The sequence below is a fragment of the Pinus tabuliformis genome, chromosome 1_2 (genome assembly GCF_031772625.1).
Source record: "Pinus tabuliformis cultivar Carrire ecotype Pingquan chromosome 1_2, CPIR1, whole genome shotgun sequence".
Lineage (NCBI taxonomy): Eukaryota > Viridiplantae > Streptophyta > Pinopsida > Pinales > Pinaceae > Pinus > Pinus tabuliformis.
In genome coordinates this window covers 1,155,270,514-1,155,293,826 of record NC_142298.1, presented here as the reverse complement: position 1 = coordinate 1,155,293,826, position 23,313 = coordinate 1,155,270,514, and positions in this window count along the sequence as shown.

Genomic DNA, 23,313 nt, shown 5'->3' with positions numbered 1-23,313 from the left:
CATAGAGCCGAGGATTCACAAAGAACCACTAGAGGTTGGAAGCTTGATAGAGGCAGAGCCACGAGAGGTTGGAGGCAGAGCCGCAGAGCCAGAAAGCTCAAAACAAACTTCTAAGAGCCATGAGGCTGTAATGAAGTTTCAAAGTAGCAAAGAGATCAAATTATCGAGTTGTTGCTAGTTTCTGATGTGTGTTGAAGACAGAAGAAGGAATTCCATAGATAGTAAAAGAATTTTGAGGGAGTTGGTGCAAGCCAGGAGCTCAAGATAGCCCAGAGCGCTGATTGAAGGAATCTAGTCCAGAGAAGCCTAGATCTGTCTGCAGAGTATGGACAAACAGCGAGATAAGATGGTATTCTAAACCCATAGGTTCAGTTTTAAACCAATGGATTTGAGTGTGGAACTTGTAAAAGAAATTTACCATAATCCCAAAGAGCCTAGTTGAGTTGAATAGAGCTCATGGAGACGTAGCCCAAGATATCAGGGTGAACTCCTAATTAAACTTGTTGTCTTTATGGTTTTTTTATTTGTTGCATTTACTGTTATGTGTGTTTATATATCATTTTAAGCAAATAAACTTAAGGCAATTAAGCAGTTAAAGGAAAACACAAGCATACACCTATTTCAAGTTCATTTAATTCCACAAATTATCAATCATAAGCATAGATCTTGGAAATTGTTTAAGCTTTGGAGTGGGAGAGGTTCTTGTAAGCTGAAAAGAAGCCTTTAGGTCCCCATTTCAGATCAAGTGGTATCAGAGCCCAAGTTATACCAGAGCAGGTGGTATCATGGAGCAGGTTGTATCATGAAGCAGGTTGTATCATGATGCAAGTGGTATCAGATCAGAATGCTTGATTGACAGAGCAATCTATATGCTTGGTTGACTTGAAAGGTGTTTGATTGTTTGTAAACTAACTATTGTTTGAGTTTGCAGAGGTGAAGGGAAAGCTATTGATAGCTAAGTCCAGGAGAGGACAAGAAGGAAGAAGGGTTGAAGGCATTCTTCTTATCCCAAAGGACCTCAAAGCAATCCTTGAAGCACAAGAGATTTTTTGCAAAAAGTTGCTTGAATAAGCTCTTTCATTATATTCATTTCAGCTTCGAAAGTACAGTGTACTTAAGCGAAATTTGAAAGATGAAATGCATGCATAAGCTTGATAAGCATAAACACAAGGATGTTGATGATTTCCTTGTATTTGAACATGTATGTGTGATTAACTTGAAGGGTTGATTACTTTGTTGTAAACATGCATGTAATGTAATATTGACTTGGGAAAAGTTGATTTGATCTCCAAGATGGAGATAATGATGAAGTGTTTCATGTTTGAAAAAGAATCCTAAAGTTACTTTTCTACATGCTTGACTTGGAGGGTCAATTGTTTTAAAGACATGTTTTGTTGGCTTGTTATCTAGTCAATAATTTGTATGTAGATGTAAGACATGGAGGTAATTCACAAGATGTGAAAATTTGTTTCTTTTAATGAAGCAAGAGTTTAAGCCATCCAATTGTTGTCTATAATTCTATTGTTGTTGACAATATGTCAAACAGATACAAATGTAAATTTTTGTGAAGAAGATGTAACTTCACATTTGTTTGAGCCAACTTGGATCAATGACCCAGGAAGAAGTTCAAACTACCTACTGTAACCTTCTCAGCAGGAGTTCTGCATGAATTCAAGGAGGAAGACAGTTCTTAACCAGAGGACAAGCACATCCAGGAAGGAAGTGTTCAAAGGCTTTGGTTCAGAGGCACTATGCAAGGCAAGTGTATGAAGGCTAAAATAAGAGGGTGTTGTTACTCTCATCTACTGTTCAGATTAGTATATCAGTATTTTGGGGTCCAAAAGATTTCCAATGGGGAGGCATGATCAGAAAATGATCCTTGATGACTTTTAATGATCAAAAATGAAAGTCAAAGGATGATCTTGGAAATAGTATCATTGCATAGATCTCTTCATTCTAAATCTACTGCAATTTGAATGGACCAAAACGGACTCCGGATGAAGGAGTTATTGTAAAATGAAAATTGCCCAATGTCCTTAGAAAAGGAGGCAATTTCTTATTAAAGCGGACTTAAGGGTTCCTTAAAGAAATCGCATCGGAAAGGTTAAAAGGGAGGACTTAAACGGAGGTGGAAGGACTCCCCGATTTCAATCTCCGATATATCGCATCGGACGAAGTCCTTCATGCGATATCGGAACAAACCCCGGGTCGTTTACATGTGCAATCAGTGACGGCGATATCGACGATCGGAGGGGTAAGGCACCAGACCTTAGACCCATGTGACAATGCAATTGCGATCGGCGATCGGCATCGGTGATCAGCGATCGGAACAAAGGTCTTATGCCATGCGATATGCCGAAATGCGATAACACCGATATCGGCAATCAGCGATCGACGATTGGCAAATGGGATCACAGCCATATAAAAGAGCTGTGCATTGTGACATGTGATAAAGGCCGAACCCGATAGGATTATGGACACGATTGGATAAAATTTGAGTTCCGATGAAAAGATTTTTGTCGGGTTTTTCTATGCATTCCTTTATTTTTCTATTCCAAACGAAAAATCTGTTATTTCGCAGATTTTTTCCTTGAAAGAGGCTGCTGGTTCATTTCCATTGGAAACAGTCCATCGCATCTGTGCCACACTATAAGCGGGTGTTTTATAATAGGAATGCGTTATAGAAGACGCAGAGCCACAGAGCCAGTGAGCCAGAGGGCCCAACGCAGAGCCAGAGAGCCAAAGGGCCAGATGCAGAGCCACAGAGTCAGAGAGCCAGAGGGCCAGATGTAGAGCCACAAAGCCAGTGAGCCAGAGGGCCAATTGAAGAGACGCAGATCTGCAAAGGAATGATTCCTCATGATTGGGGATAAAGGAATGGATGGAAGCTGCAGAGTCGGAGGATTCCTCAAAGGCTAGAGAGCCAAGCGAAGGAGCAAGTCTCCCTTCAGGGAGCTCACAGTTGGGCAAAGAGCCACAGAGCTGAGAGCTGATAGAGCCGAGAGACATAGAGCCGTAGAGCCACAGTTCCAAAGAAATCTAGATAAGCCACTAGAGGTTCGGGGTGATGGCAAAGGGGTGATTCCTCATAGAGCTGAGCGCAATAGAGTTGTAGAGCTAAAGAGCTTGAGTGCAGCAAAGTTGCAAAGCCAGAGAGCTGTAGAGCCAAGGATTCGCAGAGAGCCACCAAATGTTGGAGGCTTGATAGAGGCAGAGCCACGAGAGGTTAGAGGCAAAGCCGCAGAGCCAGAAAGCTCAAAACAGACTTTTAAGAGCCATGAGGCTGTAATGAAGTTTTAGAGTAGCAAAGAGATCAAATGATCAAGCTGTTGCTAGTGTCTGATGTGTGCTGAAGATAGAAGAAGGAATTCCATAGGCAGTAAAAGAATTTTGAGGGAGTTGGTGCAAGCCAGGAGCTCAAGATAACCCAGAGCGCTGGTTGAAGGAATCTAGTCCAGAGAAGCTTAGATCTGTCTGCAGAGTATGGGCAGCCAGCGGGATAAGATGGTATTCTAAACCCATAGGTTCAGTTGTAAACCAATGGAGTTGAGTGTGGAACTTGTAAAATAAGTCTACCATAATCCCTGTTAGGTTCCCATATTATCTATTTTTTGACCGAATATTTTTCCATTATATTACCCTCTTCAACCCTTAGTTGAAAGCCTTTGCTAGTGTTTTGGCTTAATCACTCCAAAAGGTATAGAGTAACTCTCCTCATTGCTATATGTTTAATTATTCAACACGTAATCATGTTATCTTTATAATTGTTCCCTGAAGTTGATTAAGTGCTGACCAATTGTTGAAACTGCCTAACTGGCAAGATCACATTTTGCAGTTGCTGAAACAGCGGAAACAGCGCAAACTGTGAAGCTGAAACAGCAAGAACAGCATGAACCTCGAAGCTGAAACAGCACGAACAGCACGTGCACTTTGAGGAACAGTTGAGATTTGCGTAACAAATCTGCATCGGCAAAGGAGTCTGACCGATTACTATATTGGTCGTAATGATCATGATCCACATGACTGTAACAATATTTTGTTATCAAGAACTGACTTTCTTATTTTTCGTACAAAAGGGTTGAATCAGAATGTATAAAAATATTTTGTAATAGATCTCTCCTCTATAAAAAGGAGACATCTACATTAGAGGGAAAAAGAGAAAAGGAGGGAACAAGCTGTAACACAAAAACTGTAGTGAAGGGTTGAGACTAAATCTCTTTTTGTAATATGGTTTATTGGCAGATGAATACAATTTTGTTCTGAGTATTTTATCTTAGTTCCTATGTTCTGGGGAATCTTGTGAGAAGGACAAGGCCCACCTTCATCACAAGATTCACCCATCTTCTTTCTGTTGTGTGGTGTGTGTGTGATTTCTGTTTATATCACGAGTACTGCTTCTAATGATATTTACTTTTGCTGAAACTCTGTTTTCCTTTTTAACTTATTGATGTTGTATATGAGTGCCTCACCGGTGATTAGGATTTACATAGTGTATTGGTGAACTGGACAACAGAGGCAGGTGCTGAAAGTCCTTACTCTGAGGATAGGGTCCTGATCCTTTTTTGCAGGACAGCCATCACTTCCTTTTGCAGATTTGTTTCCTTTAAGTTATTTGTTCTTACTTCATTTCTGCAATAGGCTGTAACTACTGTAACTGTTGTAACACAGAGTAGGGATTTAATAGATAGTAGACTATTTATACTACAGCTTTTAATACCATTAAGATTGAGTACATACAGTACGTAGTCACCTTTGGAATAATCAGACTTTCCCGGGTTGATAATTTATGTGGCACTCGACTGTTTTATTAATAAACAATTAAAGTGGCCAACATTTTGGCGTCGTTGCCGGGGAAGGCGACTGAAGATTTTAAGGGTATTAACAATTTTCCGTTAGAAATGCAGGATGCATGAGAGGACGCAAGAAGGTTAACCATTCAGGCGGCAAAGGCAAAGGAGGAGGAACAAAAACTTTTATTGATGATATTATTTCAAAAGCTGAGACATCCCAAAGGTTAAGCTCTCGAAGGCCACAGACCCAACACTCTTCCTAGACAGACTATCAAACAGAGGAAGTAGTGGGACCAGAGAGGGTTATAGAACCATCAGAATATACTGAGGAACCGGTGGAAGAAGACGAACGACCAGTAGAAGAACCAATAGAGGAAATTAAGGTGGAGGAACCAGTGCAGGACATTGAAATTCCAACAGAAAACTCCGAAGACCGGGCAAGTGCATCAGGAAAACAACCAATGGAGGATAACAATGAAGAAATTTTCGGTGGAGGTCGCAGAATAGAAGGAAGGGGAGAAAATTCTCTCTCCACCCTGGAATTCCCTATTGGAGATCTCCCGAGAGGAGCAACTCCTATGAAGAATATCCCACTTTAAGCATTACCCAATTTCCATGGGTTATCCACAGAAGATCCTGATGAATTTCTTTTTGAATTTGATATATTGTGTAGAAGCTATGACTATGTTAATGCTACTCAGAAATTGAAGTTGTTTCCAGCTACATTAAAAGGGAACGCATTAAGATGGTTCATGAGCCTGGGAGCTCATGTGATTACAACATGGGACCAGATGAAGGAGAAATTTTTGGCTAAATACCAAGATTATTGTCGAACAAGAGAAAGGAAGGAGGAATTATTCAAGATGACTCAGAAGGAGGACGAAAGTCTGGAGGACTTCGTGGAAAGGCTACAGTATAACTTACAGCGATCTGATCATCCTGATATGAGTAAGGATATTCTCAAGTCAATATTGCTAAAAGGGGTACGAGATGATTGTTTAGATATGTTGAATATGCTTGGAAAAGGAGACATATCTAAGGAATCCTATGATGAGATTATCAATCTCTGTAAAAGATGTTCGAGAGGAGCAGCAAGCAGACCAAAAAGCAAAGATAGTACATACTCAAGAGTCCAGAAATCAGCAAGTGGAGGAGCAACACGAGCCAAAATAGGTAACTTACTTTAAGAATTTAAAACCGAAAAGTTAAGCTCTTTTGCTTCACAAATTGATACCTTGCAGGTTAAAAAGAAGCAGGCAGAAGCAGAAGTTGTTCTTGCTATTTTCTTCTCTAAATGCAGGGAAAAACACCCACTAAGGGAATGCCCCCTGGACAAGGTACCAATCTGCACTATCTGTGAAAAGGACCATGAGACTCAACAATTCCCTTCTTTGCCAGGAATAAAAGCAGCATTGCAGCCAACTGAAGAAGAAGCTGAAGCAGTGTACCTCCTCACACAGAGAAGGCAATGGCAACCACGAGGACAAGGTAGGAATTCTAACATGTCGTTTAATCGTTGGAATAATCATCCTCCTTTTCAAACAAATTACCCACCCTTCAATAAAATGCAATACCCACACTTTAATCAAATGAATTTCCCACCCATGCAGCAACCGAACCCTCCTTTTGTTGATCCTACGATGTGGAATCCCTAGGCTCTACAGAAAACCTATTTTAATCAATAAAACCCAAATTGGACAGCTCCATAGATCCCATTTCCAGACCAATTACCTCAGTATCAACAATCTCTCTCCTTACCATCAAATGCTCCACCAAATAATCAGACAATGAGACCCCAGCTACCTGTACAACCTAACCCCAACCCAAATAATAATAAATCTCTGCAGGTAATTGATGTTCAAAACCAATTGGTTTCTCCTATGCAATGTAATGACATTCATTTACGCTCTGGAAGAATAGTTGAACCCATTATTGATGACATTACTTCCGATTCTGATAAAGAAGAAATCGGAAAAGAAAAGTCATCTAATGCTGAAACAGTTGGATCATCCTCTAATAGCAATGTTGAAACAGTTGAAACATCCTCTAAAAAGACTGTTGAAGCAGCAGAGCCACCATTCCCTGAACGTTTGGCTCTTACCAAAACACTTGAGCCACCTGCTTTTAATCTGTTAGGATAGCTGCAGAATTTATATGTTAAAATTCCACTCTTACAAGCACTGAGAGTTGTACTGATTTATGCTAGAACTGTTAGAGATATTTGTATTAAGAAACCTGGAAGAAAAGCTAAGGACCCCCTCACAGTTCATGTGATGGGTGATCTAGCTGCTCTAATGTCAGAAAAAAACACTCCCATGAAATATGGCGACCCTGGTCATCCTACGATCACAGTACAGGTGGGAAAAACTTTTGTTTCTAGAGTTCTAGTAGATCTGGGTGCTGCAATAAACATCATGACACTTGAAACTGCATAGTTATTACAGTTAAAGGATGTAATTAGGGAAACCCCAACCATTCTAGAGCTAGCTGACCGCTCCACAATCAAACCTGAAGGAGTCATTGAAGACCTAATAATTTCAGTCGAATCTTGGAACTACCCAGCTGCTTTTGTGGTGTTACAGACCAAAACAAAGTTGGGGGGTCATCCATTGATTTTAGGGAGACCTTGGCTGGCTACAGCAGATGCCTTCATCAGCTGTAGTTCAGGTTCAATGACAATTTCTAATGGGTGTGAAACCAAACAGCTTACTCTGTACCCTCATGCTACACTTATGATTAATAATGATAACTCTGTGTGGTTAGATTATGAGGATGATGAGACTCAACCCATCTTGACTGTCGGACAAGCCCTAACTTTTAAGCATTCAACCGAAGATGAATAAATTAGTAGCTTTATTTCTGAACCTTCTTCGGTTAACTCTGAAATACATCATCACTTGGCTACAATCTTGGAATCTGAATCACAGAAAAATCTTAGAACTGAAGACTTATCTCAGACATCAGCTGACACCTCCTCCAAAAGTATAACAGTCAAAATCGAGCCTAGCAAAACATTAAATATAAACCCTAACCTAACAGATGCTGAAACAGAACAGTTAATGAAGTTACTCCACGAGAATAAACAAGCATTCGCATGGGATTACACATATATGAAGGGAATTTCTTCTGAATTATGTACTCATCGTATTTATATTAAAGAAGGATCCTGCCCAGTCTGTCAACCCCAACGATGAATGAATCCCAATTTAAGGGAAATTGTGAAGGAAGAACTTCAAAAACTATTGAATGCAGGATTTATATATCCTATATCTGATAGTGAATGGGTTTCACCATTAGTAATAGTACCTAAGAAAAATGAGAAATGGAGAGTGTGTGTGGATTACAGAGCTCTAAATAAGGCTACTCAGAAAGATCATTTTCCCTTACCATTTATTGATCAGGTACTAGATAATTTGGCAGGTAAGAGATGATTTTCCTTTTTGGATGGATTTAGTGGATATAATCAGATCAAGATTGCACCCCAAGATCAGGACAAGACCACTTTTACTAATCCATGGGGGACTTTTTCCTATAGAGTTCTTCCATTTGGACTATGTAATGCCCCAACAACATTTCAAAGAGCGGTTATAGGAATTTTTTCTGATATGCTTAATGATTCCTTAGAAATATTTATGGATGACTTTACTCCTTATGGTGTGACTTTTGAAGATGCTTTACAAAACCTTGAAAAAGTACTTAAACGATGTATAGAAGCACATATTGCCTTAAGTACAGAAAAATGCCATATGATGATGAATCAAGGTATTGTTTTGGGACACTTCATCTCATTCCTAGGAATTCAAGTTGATCCAACTAAAGTACAAGTAATTCAAACTCTGCCTATCCCTAAAACACAAACTGATGTAAGAAGTTTTTTAGGACATGCTGGATATTATAGAAGATTTATCAAGGATTTTTCTAAAATAGTTTCTCCTTTGTTTGTGTTACTTATGAAAAATGCTGAATTTAAGTGGACTGATGGTTGTCAAAAAGCATTTAATGAACTTAAACATCAATTGTCTACAGCTCCCATTTTAAGAGGACCTGACTGGGCACTCCCCTTTCATATATCCTCTGATGCTTCAGATACTACAATTGGAGCTGTCTTGGGTCAAGAAGAAAACAATCTTCCCTATGCTATCTATTTTATTAGTAAAAATATGACCCCTGTTGAACTTAATTATACAGTCACCGAGAAAGAATTCTTAGCAGTTATTTATGCTATTAATAAGTTTCGAGATTATATTACTGGTTACACTACTTTTGTGCATACTGATCACTCGGCCATTAAATATTTAATGAACAAATCAGTTACAAATGCTCGAGTTACCAGATGGTTATTATTATTACAAGAATTTGATATCACAATTGTAGATCGACCAGGTAAAGAAAATGTAGTTGCTGATTTTCTTTCTCGGTTAAAAACTGATGAACATATTCCAGTGGATGATTCTTTTCCTGATGAATATTTATTTGCAGTATCTGCTCACTCACGTTGGTATGCAGACATTGCCAATTACTTAGTTGCAGGGAAACTACCATCACACCTATCGCACAGAGAGAAAAGAAAGATCGTTCAGCAAAGTGCTAGGTACAGTTGGATAAGTGGATGTCTCTTTCACACAGGACTTGATCAGGAAATTCGAAGATGCATCAGAGAAGATGAAGTTTATGGTATATTGAAGGCTTGCCACGATGGCCCTTGTGGAGGGCATTTTGCGGACAAAAGAACAGCACGCAAAGTTCTTAGAATGGGTTACTATTGGCCCTCACTTTTCAAGGACGCAAAGAAATATGTTAGGGCCAGCTATAGTTGTCAGAGAATGGGCCAGCCTAATCACAGGGATGAAATGCCACTTAACCCCCAGGGAATACTTGAACCTTTTGAAAGATGGGCACTAGATTTTATAGGTCCCATCAATCCTCCATCCAATCAAAGAGTTTATATACTGGTTTGCACAGATTATATGACTAAGTGGGTAGAAGCTAAGGCACCCATCAAAGCTAATGAAGAATCAGTGTTAACTTTTCTATCTGAAGAAATCTTTGTTAGGTTTGGTTTGCCTAGAGAGCTAGTTACAGATGGAGGACCTCCTTTTAATTCTCATGGCTTCAAAGATACACTCCAGAAATATCACATTAAGCATAAAATGACTACACCTTATCATCCCCAGGCAAATGGGCAAGTGGAAAGTACAAATAAAGTCATAGAAGCCATTTTAACAAAGACAGTCAAGGAGAATAGAAGGGACTGGTTTCAAAGGTTGCCTGAAGCATTATGGGCTTACAGAACTACTTGGAGGAACACTACGGGTTTTTCACCTTATGAATTAGTTTATGGTAAAAGTGCTATCTTTCCTGTGGAATTTGAAATCAAAACCTTAAGGACTGCTTTAGCTGTTGACCTTGACTTGACTGATGCACAGACAGCTAGGTTGCAGCAGCTTCAGGAATTGGATGAAAAGAGGTTGGATGCCATCCATCAAACAACCATGATACAACAACAAAGAACCAGGTGGCATGACAAAACTATTAAGCACAAGCAGTTCCAAAAAGGTAATTGGGCCTTACTGTATGACTCCCGTTTTGAAAATTTTCAGGGTAAATTAAGAACAAGGTGGCTAGGACCTTATGAAGTAGATATTGTTTTTCCAAATGGAACAGTCAGACTCCTAACGATTGATGATTCTAGAACACCATTATTAGTAAATGGGTATCGACTTCGTTTGTATAAACAGCCTATTTCTAAAGAGGATTTCAAAGCTACTTGCATGACAGACATACACTATGCCTTTTTGGGGGAACCGGCTATCCCTCAATGCACTTAATTTCCTGTTTATGTATTTATTTTTAGATTAGATTTCTTAACTAATAATCCCTGTCAAGGGTTGCCATGTTACAATTAATTATTTTGCAAATCTTAGCTTTGGATGGTGGCTGAAAAGAAAAATTCCAATATAGGAAGAATTAATCTGCAGATTGGAAAGCATTTCCATGTCATTCCGGATCATAATTCATTCCCTCTACCATTTCCCATTGCTGAAACACCATTTCTCATTGCCAATACACCATTTCCCATTGCCGATACACCATTTCCCGTTGTCGAAACACCACTTTCCAGTGTCAAAACACCAAATCCCACTGCTTAAACACCAATCTTTTCCATTTTCCTAAATGTCCCCATTTTTACTCCCGAGAATGAACTATTACTTCAATAGAAACATATCATTCTTTATTCAAAGGAATCAGCCATTTATCCTGTTAATAATATCCCTTCACTACTGCCTCTCGTGAATGATAAAAACCTCGTGTATAAAAACCCTCACACCTTACAAACCCTTTCTATAATGATTATTGACCTATTAAGGATGAGATAACACTTTTCGGCGCAACAACCAAAGGTAATTGTAAAGGTATGCATGTTAAGTGTGAATATTAAATTGTAGTTAATGAGGAGATAGTTGACATGACCGCTAAAAGCGTCGTACTTCCAACCATATCATTCAGCCGCAGTTGGGGGGGGATTACCAAAATATTGTAATCATTACATAACACGCCGATCACCGCCATCCCTATTCCTCGCGGTTGTGTCTAATCCACCTTGTTTATACCTTATCACGTCATAATTTCATTTTGCAACGTTCTGCTCTGTTTCGACCTCGGCAACTCGGCTCTGCACTTTGTATTCTGCCTAAAACAGTAACTATGGGAGGAGATGTTGTTAGACATGAACTGGGCTCAACGGCATTACTGGAACTTTACCCAGACGCATACCAAATCTTCCTACAAGCAGGATGGGTAGACTATTTCAGAAGACTTTCGGATCTTGATTTGCAGCAGGTTCTGGAATTTGCATGCAATTTGAGGGAGGGGTACTCTATTGTCCAAGGGGTGAGAATCCCAGTAACAGAAGAAGACATAGCACAAGTTTTGGGGCTTCCAACCAACAGTATTCGTTGGTTCAGCAGGAAGCATCTTATCCTCAATGCACAGCAAGATTTCCTGTTACCTAGGGAGCAAGTGGAAGCCAAAGGCAGGGGTGTTGCGCTTCGATCACTACCACCACCTTGGCCAAAGGTTGCAGAATTCGTCAAGCATTAATTCACTTGCGAGGGCCGTTATCAGGTAGTCTACCAACACGACTTTGTTTTATTAAATCATTTGCGGCATGGTCGTCTAGTAAATATGCCCTATTATCTCCTTGGATGTCTAAAAAATATGGCACACTATACTATGAACGCAAGGCACCAACTCCTCTGCCTCACGCACCATCGTTTGGTCCAACTCCTGATAAATAGAGGCTTCGCCCTGCACAATCCACCTCCCCTCAATAACCCTCCCCAGCAAGCTGAGGAAAATCCTCAGCAAAATGAAGAAAATTCCCAGCAAGATGCTGAAACTCAGCAACCAGCAGCAGGAACACCCCAATTGAGCACTGAAAATCTGCAGCAGTCCTCACCCCCTGATGAAGCCGAACCATCCACCCCCATAGTTCATATTCCTACCGATGATTCATATGAGGATACCCTCATCACTTTCCTTAAGAGGAAAAAGCAACAGAAAGCTACAACCCCGCTAAAAAGAAGAACCAGGGCCTCAGTTAAGGGAGCTACTATTTCTGATGATTCCCTTACCCTGAGTAAAAGTCCTCGCAAGAGGAAAACTACTGTCTCTCCTGGTTCCCTACCTCGGCAATGAACAAGGTTGTTTGCAGCAACTGAGGTCGTTATCCCAAATGTCCCTCCTATCATTTTAAATCCCCGTATTCCGCATAGCCCTGAACCTTCACCTCCTTCACCCTCAGATGCCGAAATACAGAGTGTTCACGATTTTGTGACATCATTTTTCTCAACAGAGGCAGCTGCTCCACAAGAACCAGTTGCCGACACATTCAAACTAGACATCCAAGATGATATAGGACATGTGGCTGTTACACAAGAACCAGCCACTGACCCAACAGGTGCCACACAAGAACCACCTGTTGGGGAGAAAAAAGAAGACGACCTGCATGTGGCTGTTACACAAGAACCAGCCACTGACCCAATAGGTGCCACACAAGAACCACCTGTTGGGGACACATATGATGAAGTTAATGCTAAACAACAATTCTCTTCTCCTTTGGAATCTGCAACTATAGAAGCCCCGGTTACTCTAGCCTCCCTACAGGAAGAAAATGAGTTCTTAAAATCAGAAATTAAGGCCTATCAGAAAGAGTTAGCAATGGCTAGGGAAGCCTATAAAAAGGAACTCAATCTGTACATGTTAGCTCAGATAGAAACTCAAGCTGAAAAGAGTGTAGAGAAAGAGAAATACAGTGAATACATGTGCAGTGAATGTGGGGATATCTATACTCAAGCAGGATATAAGATAATTGCAGTCCCATTGACTGGAGCCAGCCCTGTTATATTCAAAAAGGAACACCCTGCTGTTACACAAGAACCAGCAGGGTCTTCAAGAATTTCAGAAGAAGAAACAGAACCACCCCGGCCTACCCAAGTTATTGATGAGAAGAAATCAGAATCAAAATCTTTTACAACTGTGCATATACAAACTGAACCTCCCTGTTGTTGTGGGGAAAAGTATCCAACACGGAATGACCCTATCCCACTCTAAGGGTGACAGTTCCTTAGCAACAGCTGAAAGCAAAGCAATCTAAAGTTTCTTCTTTATGACATGCAAGAGATAAAAGGAAGAGATCCACTTACCGATGTCTTGCGCAAATGGTCGATCCAATCTCCTTTGATTGCCGCTTGCTCCCAGCTCCAAGTCTTTTCACGGGCCCAGCTACACGAGATCCTACAAATAAGACAAGAAAAGGAAACTACAAGAAGCATGCATTCATAATCGATTCAAGGATTAGCATAAATCAAAGACGCAAGTAAGACAATACACTATTGAAACACATGCGAATAGAAGAACCTCAAATGCTTTATTAATATATGGAAGTAAGGTTCAGGCGGTGATACAACCATGAGAGGTCCAATCCAGCATCACCTTCCCGACGGAGAGAAATCTCTTCTTCACCTCCCTCAAGCAATCACCCAATACTCTCAACTGTAAACCAACAGCAATTCTCTGCACAAAATTCCGGCCTCCAGATCCCATGGGATGAGATCCTTATATAGAGTTTTGGAGTGAAGATAAGTCAGCTTGATGTGTGACTTGTTGTCCTCTTCAACTCCAGTTGTTCTTCAGTCCTTCACTCAGAGTTTCTGCCTTCCACTTGGAGTTTTAGAACCTCTTAACTCATCATTAGGCGAATCTTCTGATCCAAGTGTCAATTTAGAAGCTTCCTGGGCACTGGCACATTGAGAAAAGATTCCTCCACATGTCCAAGTACGCTCAGCGCAGGTAGCCTTTGTCCTACTTGCTCTGCAACACATGTAGCCTTTGTTGTACCTGCTATGCAGCGCAGATGCCTAGTGGAGCAGCTGCAATGATCCAAAACTGACCTGTTTTTGAGTGTTTTTTAGTGGAGAACTGAACTGTAGTGCTGTGGTTTGCTGACCTTGTTCCTCTAGGGGTAGGAACAACATGTTTAGGGACTTTGGATCCCTCAGATTATTGACATTTCATGCTCTATGCTGTTAGGCACAAAAATGTCTATAACAGTTGCCCCCTAAAGTATGAGGTCATTTATCGGGTGAAATGCTTTATTAGGAGGATCCGAAGTTCATTCAATCGTCGGGAGGTGACCTGTAACAAAATACAATACAATACATTATCTTTTCATACTTTCTTTTCATGATCTAGCTAATGCGGGCATTTCCCATGCTTAGCTTTATAAATACATTTGTTGTACATAAACAGACGATCGTCTGATAATAGACTGATAATTCTCTGCTTTTAATTATCATCCTTTTAGTAGGATGATCATCTGTTGCACATGTCTATGTTTTTATCTCCTGAATATATATCGCAGCCCGGATGGATGAAACTAGATCCGGGGTCTTCAAACTTCCGATCTTCACACTAAGTACAAGTCGATCCATGTGAGAATTTCTTGAAGTCGAACACGGAAAGACATCGCTTGATTACCAGTCAATAATGTAAACTGTTAACAAGCGCGAGAGGAATCACCGATAATGATGATGACCTTCAAGGTACTACAGCACAATTCACGTGGCGTGAATATAGGATCTGACGTCGAACACCACGCAAAGTCTTCCGGTCGAAGGTCATTAATGTATACCTATCGCCGGAAGTGAGAAACTTGCCATTGAGGCATGCAAGCTTCAAAGTACTGAGGGGGTGTTCCTAGATCAACTTCTTGGATAATGAGCTGATGTCGACAAGAAGTGATCCGCCAAAGGAGGGCCTTAATGAATCCCACATCAGTGACACGGAACGGAGCTAGTGATGATGGTGAAAACGATCTGTGAAATATGATTCAGGGTGGCGGTCATGGAAGGATGAAAGATGATGTATGGTAGTGGATGGGACCCGGTTGACACTTTCTGAATGACATCTCTTGAACATATAACGACACTGATGTGATGGATCGGTAGCATTACCCCATGTATGGATGGTATGGCGAGACCATGGTGAAGGGACCGGTGAATGATAATAACCCAACCCGATATTTACGGAGGCAAAAGTGTCATGTTCAAGAGCGACCTGCTACCATTAAGCTTTGAGGTTCTTCCCAATTTTTCCCCAGTCATTACTGACCAGTACCTCTTTATTTTTGTCAAGCTTGAGGAGGATAACATATGCTTGATCTATAACCTGCCCTTCGGGCAAGCCCATCGCTATGTTTTTAATGAGCTTAGCGATAGGGAAACTCGTTCTCGTCTAAAAGACAAGTTTGTCGCTATCTAATATTTTTAACGAGCCCAGCGACAACGACAACTCGGTCCTTTTCATTTTTAGAGAGTCTGAAAAGGGTACATAAAGTGGACTCCAGGGGTCCTTTTTCGTCATCTAATCCCTTAAGTCCGAAAAAGTATAAAACAATACAGAAGGGATGAATGTTCGATATCTTTATCGAGCCGAACTAGACAAGCGCTCGATCTTTTTGTGCAATAATCCCTCAGGTCCAAAAAGATTAAAATCTAGAGGAGGGATAGCTCTTCCGGTCTTTTTAACGAGCTGGAAGGCCAAAACTCGGCAAACTTTTCATATTTTACGAGTCAGTGAAAAGAGCTCAAAGAAGACTCGTCTTTTGAGGAACGAGTGATAAACAGGGATAGCAGCAGATTCCAGGTACAGGTTGGAATTTTCCAATCACGGCAGTATTACAAGGATGGCTAGGTGAAATCACTCTTCGCAGCTGTTCCTCAAAATAGGTAAACAATCAAGTGGAGGTGAATGATCGGCCAAATGAAAGGTGGAGGTGACGGTGCACAAACACGACCAAGGCTTTTATGGCTGATGATTTTAAGGTCTCAAATGGTTATTTACCGGTTCATTTTTTCCAGTGAGCTTGAACTCTGGGGGAAGCTTGCTCACATGCTTAACATTTATTTTTTAACGAGCATGAACTTCCGCATTAAAACTGCTCGGATTTTGCGTTTATTTTTTAACGAGCATGAACTTTGCCAAAACTGCTCGTTTGATAAGATCAAATTCATATTTTACCATGACTAGCTTTTTCTTTTTCATAGATAGTACTGTATCATCAATTGCTGCAACAAACTTTGTTAGAAACGGATAATATGAAGTAAAAATACTAATATTTCACTTTGAACTATGTAAAAAGCAATTAAAAGATGTTTTTACCTCTCATTTTACCATTTCGTGTGCATTTGGTTTGTTGGAGCTTTGGAGGTGCCTCTTCCTCTTGATTTTTCACCAGCTGATTTCGGGAGATTCTGTGGACGATTTTCAGCGCCGTTTCCACTAGGTAGGAGCTAAACCCTAGCTCTATCTTTTCATGGTTTGATTTCTCAGTTTCATGCTTGTTTTCCTGCCCCCATGAGCCCCTGGGGTTTCTCTAGGGCGCTCTGCCATCAGCGCAGGTACCCTATATCGAAACCTGTGTTGGGGTTCTCATTTTCAAAGGCAGTTTGTGCCCCAACGCAGGTGAGACCCTTCCCTACCTGCGTTGGGCACAGAAAACATCTTGGTTGCATAATTTTTTATGAGATTTTTGCCATTTTCTTCACTGAGTCAGGGATCTTACTCCTCCTCTTGTTTGTTTTGCAGAGTTTATTGGAGCAGAATGACTCTTACGTGGCAAGAACGAGAGCATGAAGAGGAGGACATGATTGCCCTCCATGATCCTGTTACTGTGAGCGCGTTGCAGAACTGTGGCTTGCTAAAATTCTTTCGCATATCTAGCATGAGGGCACAGATACGTTTACTGCAGTACCTGCTTGATGCTTGGGATCCTGTTAACCAAGTGTTCCAGATTAGGGGCAAGTCCATCCCCTTGACCATAGTGGACATTTACTTCTTGACCAGGTTGTCAAGGCGGGGTGCCCCCATTTCCTTGTCTGGTTCGGCCCGAGGGAGTGATTCCGTGAAAGATTATATCCGTCAGTATTGCAGAGAGGGATCCCAGCCGAGCAGAGACGGCAAGATTTCTATCTGTGATATTACTGACAGGTCTCTCAGGTCTATTCTGTACACGATTTGTAGGATGGCCGGTAGTGCATCCCCTCATGTTGCCAACAGGTCATATGTGCAGCATGCCCTGGAGTGTCTTCAGCCGAAAGTTTTTAACTGGTGTGATGCAGTACTGGTTCAGATGAAAAACCAGTTGACCAAAGTAAAGGACAGGAGACTGAAGAATTTTGGCTTTGGTTCAGTTTTGACTGCCTTCGCTTTGGAGAAGATACCCCTGATGCAACCTCAGTACATTATCCTCGACTTGCCATCTCCTACTGAGCCACGCATGCAGAGGTGGGTTGACCACATGGCTAGACATGCAGGTCAATCTAAGATTACTTTCACCGATGCTTTCTTTAGGTGGTTCGAGCGGCAGGATATGGCCTTTTCCGAGTATCCATATGTTGGCATGGATTTCCGAGGTGATCCGGATTTGATACTACCGGATGGCGAGCAGTGGGGTGATCTTGGTAAAATCTTGACCTTATCACTGTTTACCGTTTTTATTTGTAATGTCCTTGTGCTTTACTCTATCAAGACTCTAATCAAACTCATGTGTGCATGCAGATGTGGGCCCTGTCCGTCCAGCAGTTCGTCCGAGAGCTCCGGCCGCTGCCCCCGCAGGGGAGGCTCCTGGGAGAGCTATTCTCCGTGACCTTGACTTGGCCGAGACTCTTACAGCTGTGCAGGAACATGTCGAGGGTCTTACCCTTGGGATTCCGGATGTACGGGTCGACGAGTTGCCTCTACGATTGCAGCGACATACTGTTGGTGTCCCCAGACGATGGTCTCGTCTTCTGCGCATGATTGCACAGGCCGCGGCATGTTATCATGAGCATCACTAGGCTAGGGTGCCCCCCAGCCATTTTTGAGTTTTGGGGTCATATGACCGATTTTGTCTTGGTTACAGAACATTATATGTAAACCGTAAACAGTTATATATATTTTTGATTTTCGGGGTTTATTCCAGTTTTTATGTGATCCATGTATGAAACATCGATGATGCTTCTCTTTTTATCAATTTTGCAAATGTCTATCTAACACATAGTTTGCTAATGAGTCGGTTAATGTGTTTAAGTTTCTGGAAATGTGTTGATATTGGATAAAATCAAACTGTCTTTCCAAGATTTTAACTCTTAGGAACTTGCGATAAATAGCTGGATTTCGGACAGAGTAGGTACCATTGAGCTGTAGTACCACGAGCTGTGAGTCTAGCCTGACGACTAGCCGGCGTATGCCACGGGTGATGGCATCAGAGAGGAGCTCTATCAACGCGCTATACTCAGCGATATTATTTGTTGATTGACCAATACATACCCCCCTGAAACTCACTAACTCGCCGCTTGGGTTAAAAATGGCCCATGTTGCAGAGGATAGGTTCCTCGAACTACGACTCGCTCCGTCAGCATATCCAACCCACGGTTCCAATGGATTTGACATCTGCAATAAGTGTAAAAAGCGGATTACTTAAATCGGAACAAACGCTTTAGCGAAAACAAAAATGTAACAAAAGCACACAGGTTACTATTAGGCATAGTAACGCTTAAGGTACAACCCGTTACGGGGTTGCGCCAGTGGAATTCCGTCATAATCTACCAACTCGTAGGCACCCTTTGCTAACACACTTTTAACAATATAAGGGCCCATCCATAAGGACTTGAATTTCCCAGCTCCCAATTTATCGGATTCTTGGTCATAAAGCAAGACCAAATCACCTTCTGAGAAGACACGAGGTTTGACATTTTTGTCGAACTGCGCCTTGACTTGTTTCTTATGGGCTTCGTTAGCCAAAGCGGCATCACGGTGGGTTTCATCCAACTGGATTAACTCCAAGAAACGAGCCTCTTCTTCCGAAGTTCCGGGGAGGAGATCAATTGCGAGTTTAAGGGACGAAATTTCACACTGGATTGGTAGGATCGCCTCCAGGCCATATACCAGTTGAAACGGTGTGAACCCAGTGGCATTCCTTACCGATGTTCGGTAAGCCCACAAAGCCGAGTACAGGATCAAATGCCATCTTCTTTTGTGAACCCCAACCATCCTTTGCAGCATGCGCTTCAGGACCTTGTTGATCGCTTCAACTTGTCCGTTAGCTTGCGGATAGTACGGAGTAGAGCTGTCGTGAGACAATCCTAGTTTGGCAGTTAATTCAACCATCATGTGATTGCGAAAATGCGATCCATGATCTGTTACTATGGCTTGTGGTACGCCGAATCTAGCGACTACATGATTAAAAAAGAATAGGGCTGCTGTTTCACCAGTGTTATCCAATGTAGGCATCGCCTCGGCCCATTTGGTAAAATAGTCAACTGCGACTATAATATACCCATGCCCCCCGGTCGAGGTGGGGTTACATTGCATGAAATCGATGCCCCACTTGGCGAAAGGCCCCACAGCTATTATTGGCTGTAAAGGAGCGGGGGGTCTTCTGGTTTTGCTATCAAAAATCTGACAGGCATGGCAACTTCTAACTGCGGTTATGCAATCTTTGAACATGGTTGGCCAGAAGTATCCTGCTCGTAAGATTCTTTGTGCTGTAGCATATCCAGATTGATGCCCCCCACAGGTGCCTGAATGACATTCATTCAGGGCTTTTTCGGCCTCCTCATGGGTTAGACATCTTCTCAGGACCGTATCGACACCACGACGGTAAAGCGTATCACCGACGATCATGTAGTCTTTTGCTTGGTATCGAATGCGTTTTTGTTCTGAGTGAGAGGTGTCTGGCCGAAATTTTTGGGTTTGGAGATAAACTATTATATCCCCATACCACTCATCACTTGCTGATATCAGAAACAAACTTTCGTCCACGATCGATTCTTTGGACGTTTCATCGTTTGACGATGATGGGAAATCGCATAATAATTCTGCGAACACTAAAGCTTTCTTTGATTTGGATTTCACAAATTCCAGATCGAACTCTTGAAGGATAGCTATCCACTTTGAATATTTGCCCCCAAGCAACTGTCGCGACAGTATATAAGTCATGGGGTTGCAATCTGACAATACAGTGGTCTTCCTAAAGAGGACATAATGCCGAAATCTTTGTATCGCTTGAACAGCCGCTAATGCTAGCTTTTCAACATGAGAATATTTACTTTCTGTATCATTTAAGTTTTTACTTAAATAATATATAGGGTGTTCAATTCCATCGACTTCTTGAACTAAAACCATTGCAATGGTCGTATCTGCTGCAGCCAGATACAGGTTAAAATCCCTAAGATAGTCTGGGGCGTACATTAATGATGCCTTGATTAGCGCTTCTTTCAAAGCATCAAAGGAAGCTTGTGCGACCTGGTCCCAGACGAAAGGTACATCCTTTTTCAGGAGACGGGTATAACCTTTAGCAAGTTCTGCGTAATTTGGAATGAACCTCCTCAGAAAGTTTGCTTCCCCTTGGAGTTTCTGAATCTGAAGCAAGTTCGAAGGTGGAGGCAAATTAATGATTTCCTGCACCTTGCAAGGGTCGAGACGAATCCCATCCTTGGAGACTATAAAGCCAAGTAAACGACCAGAACCGACGCAAAACACACATTTGTGCGGATTGAGTCTTATCTTGTAGTGTCGGCAACGTAGAAATATTGCTCTTAAATGCTGCGGATGATCAGTCCGCTTCTGCGAATGAGCCGGAAGATCGTCGAGATAAGGTTGAACGATGTTCTTGATATCATGGAAAGCATAATTCATTGCTCTCTGAAACGTCGCCCCTGCGTTCTTTAAACCAAAGGGTAATTTTCGATAAGCGAATGTGCCCCACAGACAAATAAATGCAGTCTTTGACTGGTCCTGTGGGCGGATATTAATTTGATTATACCCGGAAAATCCGTCCATAAACGAAAAGATTTCACATCCGGCGCATTCATCAATTATCTGGTCGATGAAGGGTGTAGGGTAGTTGTCCTTTGGACAAGCTTGATTTACATCCCTATAATCGACGCACACTCGTATTGTTCCCTGTTTTTTCATAACAGGGACAATATTCGATACCCAATCGGTTAGAGGAACCGGGTAGATGAAACCAGCATGGAGAAGTTTTTCAACTTCTGCCTTAATGGCAGCGGCTTTCTTGGGGTGCACCTGCCGAAGCCGTTGTCTTATTGGTTTGACATCAGGATACATCTTAATTTCATGTTCAACGATACTCGAGTCAATGCCTGGCATTTCATCATATGACCAAGCAAAGACATCTCTAAATTCGCGGAAAAGAGCTTTATATATTTTTTGTTCTGAAGGGGAACAACCTTTGCCGACATAAATATTCTCTACAATGTCTGTTTTGGTCGAGATATTTATGGCTATAGTTTCTTCTATATTGGATAGGTTTCTCTCGGAGTCCACCGTATTTACAGTATTTGTTAGGAACTCAAATACTGAAGGGTGATACAGGTCGCCTTGAGTATCTTCCTTTGGAAGGGAACGATGGTGGTTATCATCCCATGGTGCCTCCTCAATCCACATTGATTGCAGGATTCCTTCGTCACTTGCATGCACTCGTGACCAAGGATCCAAAGGGGTACCACATTCTCCTGACCTATCTACCCAAACGCTTGACGAGCATTGATTTGGGCTCGCCTCCCATGCCTGAAACATTGATTGCTACAATATTTCGATTGGGCTTGGGTGCAACACCATTGCCCGATCCATGATGACTTTGTCTTTTGCGACCTTCGTAGAAGATATCATGTTGCAGGTAGCCACCAATGGTACATTTCCTATGTACATATGATTTGGTAGCGAGAAAGTCCCCATCATCGTGGGGTCTTTCAACAGGCCTACTCCTATATCTTGGATTGAATGGTCGCTTTCATGGATCATGGGAATGCTTCCCGTAACTTGTGAACCATTAAGGAGGAAGTTCTGTTGGTCGACGACCGTAATCCCTCCTTCAAACGGGAATGCGATCTTCCTAAAATAAGTCGACACGACAGCTGCCATGGCATAAATCCATGGTCTTCCCAGTAGGATGTTGTAATCCAGATTCCCATCTATGACTTCAACATCAATTTCTATTGTTTTTCCTCCTAGTTCAACTTTCAAGTTACTTAGGATACCGTAAGGGGTATATGTCCTACCGTCGAAAGCCTTTAGTGTTGTCGAAGATCTCGACAAGGTTGGTGACCCTAGCGTTTTCCAGCAGCTCATCGACATAATACATGTCGATGCCCCGTCGTCAATAATTGTTCTGTGAACAGTTTTGTTGAGGGCCTTTACCTGAATAAGGAAAGCTAGTTGAGCTGGTAACTGAGGGTCATACCCTTTGTGATCAAAGGACACAAGATTGGAATCTTTAGGATCAACCCCCCTATTGCCGATAACAATGCCTGCCTTTGGGATGGACAATTTTGTAGTACTTCTAGAGTCGACATAGCGGATGGCGATTGAGCCAAATCTTCCACTACGTTATAATGCTGCGCCGCTCTGGCACGAGGATTAAAAGTCGACTTGTGTACTACACCCTTAGGTGGTTTTATCGTTAATTCTGGCATTATGGGTGGGACAACTTCTGTCGAAGTTGTTGTCGAACTACTAGGTTGATCTTTACCTTTTTCGTTTGACAGTTGCGGATTCCCGTAATCTTTGTTCCTTGTCGAAATCAAAGCATCATTTTGCTGCTTAGAGATTGACAACATTAGCACTTGCGACGGGGAAGCATTTCCACTATCAACCATATTTTGACCTGGTTTGGGAAAAGGATCAGTCAATACAGCTGGGTTCTTTGGACTTTTAAAGAATCTCTTGAGCTCAGCTTTGTATGGACATTCGGTTGTCTTGTGATCTTCGTCACATATCTGACACGGCCATTTCTTTTTCCCTTTCTCAGGAGAGTTCGAAGAAGTTCTCTCAGGTGACGGATCATCCTGTTTCTTCTTCTTCCCTTTGTTTTGTTTCTTCTTGCTTCCTGGTTGAGTGGTTTCTTTGCCTTTATCCGCAGATATGGCATTTACTTCCGAAGCAAGAATTTCTTCATGGG